Here is a 7,182-nt window from a genome sequence, read left to right on the forward strand (position 1 = left end):
TCAAAATTTTCCAGATTTTAACTTTAGAAGCTTTTTTAAATATTTCTAAAGCGCTAAGACATAGAACGCTACAAACAGCAGAATCGACTTTAGAGGACAATTTGTGTCATGGGAAGATGTTTTTGAAATCCCCCCAAACTCAAAATTTTTCAAAATTCTACTTTAGAACGTTTTAAAATATTTCTAAAGCACTAATAGATAGAGTGCTAAAAACATCAAAATCGTCTTTAGAGGACACGTTATATCACTGGAAGAGGTTTTTAAAATCCCCCTTCCCCCCAAACTCAAAATTTTCCAAAATTTTACTTTAGAAGCTTTTTTAATTATTTCTAAAGAGCTAAGACATAGAGCGCTACAAACATCAGAATCATCTTTAGAGGTCAAATTATATTATGGGAAGATGTTTTTGAAATCCCCTTTCCCCCCAAACTCAAAATTTTCCAAAATTCTACTTTAGAAGCTTTTAAAATATTTCTAAAGCACTAACAGATAGAGCGCTAAGAACATCAGAATCGACTTCAGAGGAAATTTTATATCACGGTAAGATGTTTTTAAAATACCCCTTCCCCCCAAACTCAAAAATTTCCGAAAGTCTACTTTTGGAGCTTTTTAAATACTTACAAATCGCTAATATACAGAGTGCTAAAAACATCAGAATCGAATTCAGATGACAAATCATGTTACGGAAAGATGTTTTTGAAATCCCCCTTCCCCCCAAACTAAAAATTTTCTAAAATTCTACTTTAGGAGCTTTTTTAATATTTCTAAAGCATAAAGACATAGAGTGCTAAAAACATCAGAATCGACTTCAGAGGACACGTTATATCACGGGAAGGGGTTTTTAAAATCCCCCTTCCTCCCAAACTCAAAATTTTCCAAAATTCTACTTTAGAAGCTTTTAAAATATTTCTAAGGCGCTAAGACATAGAGTGCTAAAAACATCAGAATCGACGAGGATATTTACATCTGTTAAGAAGCGACTATTTCAAATGCAGGAAAAACCCATACTAAGTTGACCTATCTTTCCAATATATTTATAACCCAATTCACTGTTATCTTTGTTCGACTATTCCCGCCGTTTAACAATGAAACAATTAATTAAAGTCGCAATAGATATTACGAGTTACAGCTTCAGTCTGTAAATGACAATTATTGAGATACGTCTTGCAATTTTTGTGAAATAAATTTCTGTGGTGGTATCGTTCAATTTTCTACTGTTGAGGCAGTCTTAGAGTTGTATTATAACCATTGCAATTTGTTGAGAAGTAGGAATAGAGATATTTGTTGCCAGATTTGCATAAAATATAGAACTTCGATCCATTGCCAGAATTATAGGATTATACCTACTAAGGTGGTCATGAATAGTCTAATGTTAATCATATTTTTTCAAAATCAATCAATGAAAAAACATGGATGGCTCGTTCACAGCTTTCTAAGCTCGACAATTTCTCTTTTTTTATAATTTGGCTTCAAATTCTGCCTCCAAGGGAGGATTTCATTATCAACAATGTTACTTGTGGTAAACAAACCTTTGTGGATGTGAGCCAGTTCTGCAGAGAGGTTTGTATGTACAAATGCCATTCAAACTTCACTCCTTTGGGAGGAGAAGGAGTCATTGTTGAGATAGATGAAGCCCATTTTGGGAAGCGTAAATATACTAGTGGTCGGATCGTCAAGAGTAAATGGGTATTTGGTGGAATAGAGCGAGGAACTGGTAATTCATTCATGGTTTCTGTGCCAGATAGAAGTAGTGCCACGTTGTTGGGAATTATCCAAAACCGAATCCTGCCAGGGACAAAAATTATCAGCGACTCTTGGTGGCCCTACGATTGCCTGGCTAGCCAGGGCTATCAGCATTTATGCATCAACCACAGTATATTTTGTTGACCCTGCAACAGGTGCTCGAACACAAAACATCAAAAGACACTGGCGTGAAGTTCAAGACAATATACCCAAATATGGCAGAAGAGAAGAACATATGGAAGGATATCTGGCAGAGCACTATTTCAAAAAAAAATATTCAATCTCCTCGGGAATGCACCATTTCATGAAATATATATCGGAGCTTTATAACCCCAACTAATTTGTTTTTTATGGGTATTATTTACTAATTAATGTTTAAAATGTTGTAACAGAAAATTTGGTAATTTACAGTATCTAACCCCATTTGTTCCTAAAGCAATTCAAATGTTTTTGTCCAAATGGTTTAGTGTAGAAATCTTCACTCTTGAAGCTACGAGACATTATTAAAGTGTAAATAGAGAGGGGGAGAGAGGGGGCAGAAGTACATATTTGACTATAGATTATTAGGTACTTGTTCATTATAAACAACCCACCACTATACACAAAAGAAGTTAAGTTTGGTTACTTCTAATGAAATAAAATAAAATAGTATAATAGTTTAGAAAAAGAGTTGGGCTAAATAGTTGCACATGAGGGGAGGGGGATAAAATCATAGTATAGATTAAATATATAATATAACCTAGGTGACCTTTCCCATCGATAAACCAAAAAAACAACAGATTAAATATTGTAAACGAGCTAAAAAATCACTCTTTGCGATCCATTTATCTAAAAAAAATCCATTTGTCTGGTTTCCTTTCACAGTCTATAGTGGTGGGTTATTTATAATGCACAAGTACCGAATAATCTATAGTTGTTTTGATTATTTTTTTTGGAAACCCCTTAACATTTTGAGTTGGGTAACCACATAAAACAAATTCAAATAGCTTAATCCAATAATGTTGAAAAATTTTGCTTTTCATTTTTACATCCGCGATTTAAAATATGTAAAAAATGTTGGAACTTATATAAAAATTTTCTTTCGGGGGTGCAAAGGTTAGTTGAAAGGAGATTTGATAGCGGGGGAGGGGGTGGGCGAGGGCGGTGGTCAGAAACCTGCTCGCGGTGCCCCTGCTTATACTAATCTAAGCTGACCATTTCGTTGCAACGTGTTGCACCGGAATAATACGCTAAAATCTGGTTGATAAATTGCCTGTCTAACAAATTTGTCTGAGTTTCGTAATAGGGGAAACAACCCCTAAAAGTAAAAGATTTTAATAAAACTCATACCATCAAATTTGTGGTTCTTGGCGAATACCCGACAGAAAATCCCCCCCAGAAAATACCTCCCCGCAGAAAATACCCCCCTCCCTACAGTAAATACCCTCACAGAAAATCCCCCCTCCCCCCAAAAAAATGCCCCGTGGAAAATAAGGCTTTTCAAATTATCAACCAGATTTTAGAGCATGAAGGGGGAATGGGATGAATGGTAAGGGGGATTTCTAAAACTTTGAATAACCTTTATAAATTTGTGATTTATAGCAGCGGAACCTTGCAAAATAGATCTTCTGTTTAAATGAAGTACAACAAAATTATTTTCAACTTCAAAACTTTGCTTAATCCCAAATTATAATTTTTTAAAGATATGCAAATACATTTCCTAAATTTTGGAAATAAGACATTAATATGGCTTAAAATTCTACTCAAATAACTGAAATTGCATTTTAAGAACTAAAGAAAGATAAAATGAAACTGTTAACTGAAAATTAATGTAAAATATTATTTTGTCAAAATTTCATTGGGTAATGGGTATCTCAAAAACATCTTCCCATGACATAAAAAACATCTTCGCGTAACATAAATTGTCCTCTCAAGTTGATTCTAAAATTTTTAGCGCTCTATGTCTTAGCGCTTTAGAAATATTTAAAAAGCTACTAAAGTAAAATTTTGGAAAATTTTGAGTTTGGGGGGAAGGGGGATTTTCAAAACCTCTTCCCGTGATATAACGTGTCCTCTGAAGTCGATTCTGATGTTTTTAGCACTCTATCTGTAATGGAATCAATTTCCAAGACCCCGAAATTTTCCAAGTAAAAATAAAATTGCCCAGAAGACAAACCCAAAGAATTCAAGTAACAATTGTCAAATTTAAAAAGTAGCGAAACATTGTATTACAATTGTAACTATGAAAAGAATCGTTTCCCACAAAAAAAGGCAACGGCAATAAATATGTATTCCGCTATAATTACAAGGTATAAACCTTAAAAACATCTTCTTGAGATACAAAAGTAAAACTAAATATTCCGCTGTAATTACAAGGTATAAACCTTAAAAACATTTTCTCGAGATACAAAAGTAAAATTAAATATTCCGCTATAATTACAAGGTATAAACCTTAAAAACATTTTCTAAAGATACAAAAGTAAAATTAAATATTCCGCTATAATTACAAGGTATAAACCTTAAAAACATCTTCTTGAGATACAAAAGTAAAACTAAATATTCCGCTGTAATTACAAGGTAAAGCTTTAAAAACATTTTATTGAGATATAACGTAAGCCTATGTAGCTTGCTTTAATTACAGAGTACAAACTTTGTTCAGCTCAGAAAAATTCCAAAGTGATATCTGAAAAGTCATAAACTTTAATTAAACCCAAGTAGCCCATTGGTGCAAGCCGGTCCAATAGTGATGTAGGGCAAATAGTACAACCAATGGGAACTGTAAAATATACTTTTAGTGAACGCCCGAACGTAACCTCTGGCGAAATTGGAGAGAATAGATAGTTAGGAATTAGCAATTTTGAGTCAGTTTTTTATCAGTCTTTTATCAGTCTTACAGGAGTCTTTTACAGAGTCTTACTTTAGTTTTAAACAGTCTTTTATCAGTCTTACAGGAGTCTTTTACAGGAGTCTTACCTTAGTTTTCACCAGTCTTATCAGTCTGAGACGAGTCTTTGACTAGTCTTTGGGAATCTTTTAGAGTCCTTTCAGTTATTAGACCAGAGAGACTACTATAAATTTCTTATGTGTGTTATAATAAACTTTTGAGAAAACTTTTCATCAGTGCATTAACTTTTGCGTTGCATCCGCCACAGATAAGAGTTTTGTATTAGTGTCTTATATCGCAAGTGCATTGATATAACCGAAGCTCTGCGACAATTATGTGAGTAATAATAAACACATTACTTTCTTACTTTATTCTCTCTATGTTAATATTTCTCAGAATAGCAAGTCCTTATGGCTCCACTCGCTCCCAAGGAAATTGAAACCTCTTCAACCTGATTTCGATTCAGTATGGCCGTTAGTATAAGCTCCCCAATTGAATCATCGAATGTAAGCTCCCCACCCTAGAAGTTCCGCCTCCACTCAGGTAAGCCACATCGCGAACCGTCAGCTAAGAAGCTTGATTAAATTTCCCATTGAATTAATTAATTGAAATCTCCATATGAGGAAACATTACAAGATATAGGATCAAGTTATTTCAAATCCTCCCTATTAGCATAACCTTTTTCTTATATTAAAACACCCCCATTAGAATTGGCGCGGCCTGTTTAAAGGAGCAAAAAATAAGGACAAAAAAAATTTTTATACAACCGTAACAATAGAGAAATATTACGAATGGGAAAGAGAGTGTTACGTGGTAATATTTAGAAGTGCTATATTTTGTACATGTTTTGAAGTTCAAAATTTTATGTAGTCTAAGACCCCTTAAAATAATAACAAAAATTTTATTTAAACGCGCCAAATTCAAGTTATAAAAACAAACCTGTGCTGAATTTTAATTCATTCAAAAAACAAACAAACAAACAAAATGTCGTTAGATTAGAACGAACAATTAGTAAAGCAAAAACTCATTGCCAAAACAGTGGAAATTTCTAAATCCCTTTCCTCGTATAATGGTGATTCAGATATAGATGAATTTATCATACAATTAAACCATTTCATAGAAGTAACTCAAACGGACTTAAAATCATTAGTAGACATGTTGTTAATGAGACTTAAGGGACAAGCACTAACATTTATAAAGCAAATAGAAAATACGATAGGGGAAGACAACAATCTTCCAATAAACTCAATAGAAAAATTGCTAAAAGCGTTCCGAGAGAGATTCGCTGAAACCATTTCAACACACAAACTAAAGCTTGGTGCGGTTTGTTTCGATGAAACACAAAATGTTAGGGAATACCTGCACAAGGTAATGGTATCCATTGAGGCTAAATACGGAAAAGAATCTGGTCCTTTATACGATAAAATTGTACTAAACGCTTTCATGCAAGGATTAAGCCCCGAACTGTACCGAATCTTGATATCAAAGAATATCCAAACATTAGAGCTAGCAGTCCAGGAAGTAGAGAGAATGATAGAAATTGACTCAATTGTGGCGAACCACAATAATTCAAGAATAAATAACGTAGAAAATTCAACTCCGGGACGATCACGAGCAATTTCCCCAGGATTCTTTTCGAGAGATAATTCACCCAAACCCAACCAAAATAGATCTCCAGCCCCTGCGAGGCAAAGGATGGTACGTTTTGTACCCACGAATACGACAAACAACGTACAGAACCCCCCAATTATATGCTATGCATGTAATAAACAAGGACATATTGCCAGAGAATGCCGTACTAGAAATAACTTTACACCAGAAACCCCCAGTTTTGAAAACCGTTGTTTAGGGAGAACAAACTTAAATGCCAATGGGTCAGGAAGCTATAGAAATAACCCCCCACGCCTCCCATCGTTCCGCAACCCACACCAACAAGGATTTGTATACGCGAATCCTTCCCAATATACGCCTCCCCAACCCTATACAAATCCTTCCCCCAACCGACAAAATAATTATCATTTCCCCGACCCAAATATGCAACAAAGCATGTACCAATATAAGTCACGAACAGTGTATCCAACTAGATTTAACAGGAATACGAGCGATGACAGAAGATATTTTTTTCCGACGGGAAACGAAAGAAACTTTTCGTCAATACAAAATGAACAAATGCCGCGTGCCGTCGGCACAAGAAACTCTAACTCACGCAATTATACGTGGCGACCAAGACAATCAAATGTCAACCAATCTGGAACTTCACTATGCAAGTGAAATTCACCGTCCAAACCCTGTGTCAAACCCCAACTTATCAAATAAATGCACAGGGAAACGAATTAGGCCACCAAGAAAATTAACCGGGACCCTAGAGGCCAGTATTTTTTATAGGTCCCATCCAGTAATTGTACCTTCTTTTAGTGATAATAATGATATATTACCTATATTAAATAATTTTAGTGTTGCAAGTATTAATTTCAAAGCGTTAATAGATTCCGGTGCATCAGTTAACATAATAAATTCGAACGTATTTAATAGACTACCAGTATATATTAAGCGACGGAAAAACTGCAATATTCCCA

The sequence above is a fragment of the Artemia sp. Qi Xiang Cuo genome, unplaced genomic scaffold (assembly GCF_049724085.1).
Source record: "Artemia sp. Qi Xiang Cuo unplaced genomic scaffold, ASM4972408v1 HiC_scaffold_23, whole genome shotgun sequence".
Classification (NCBI taxonomy): domain Eukaryota; kingdom Metazoa; phylum Arthropoda; class Branchiopoda; order Anostraca; family Artemiidae; genus Artemia; species Artemia sp. Qi Xiang Cuo.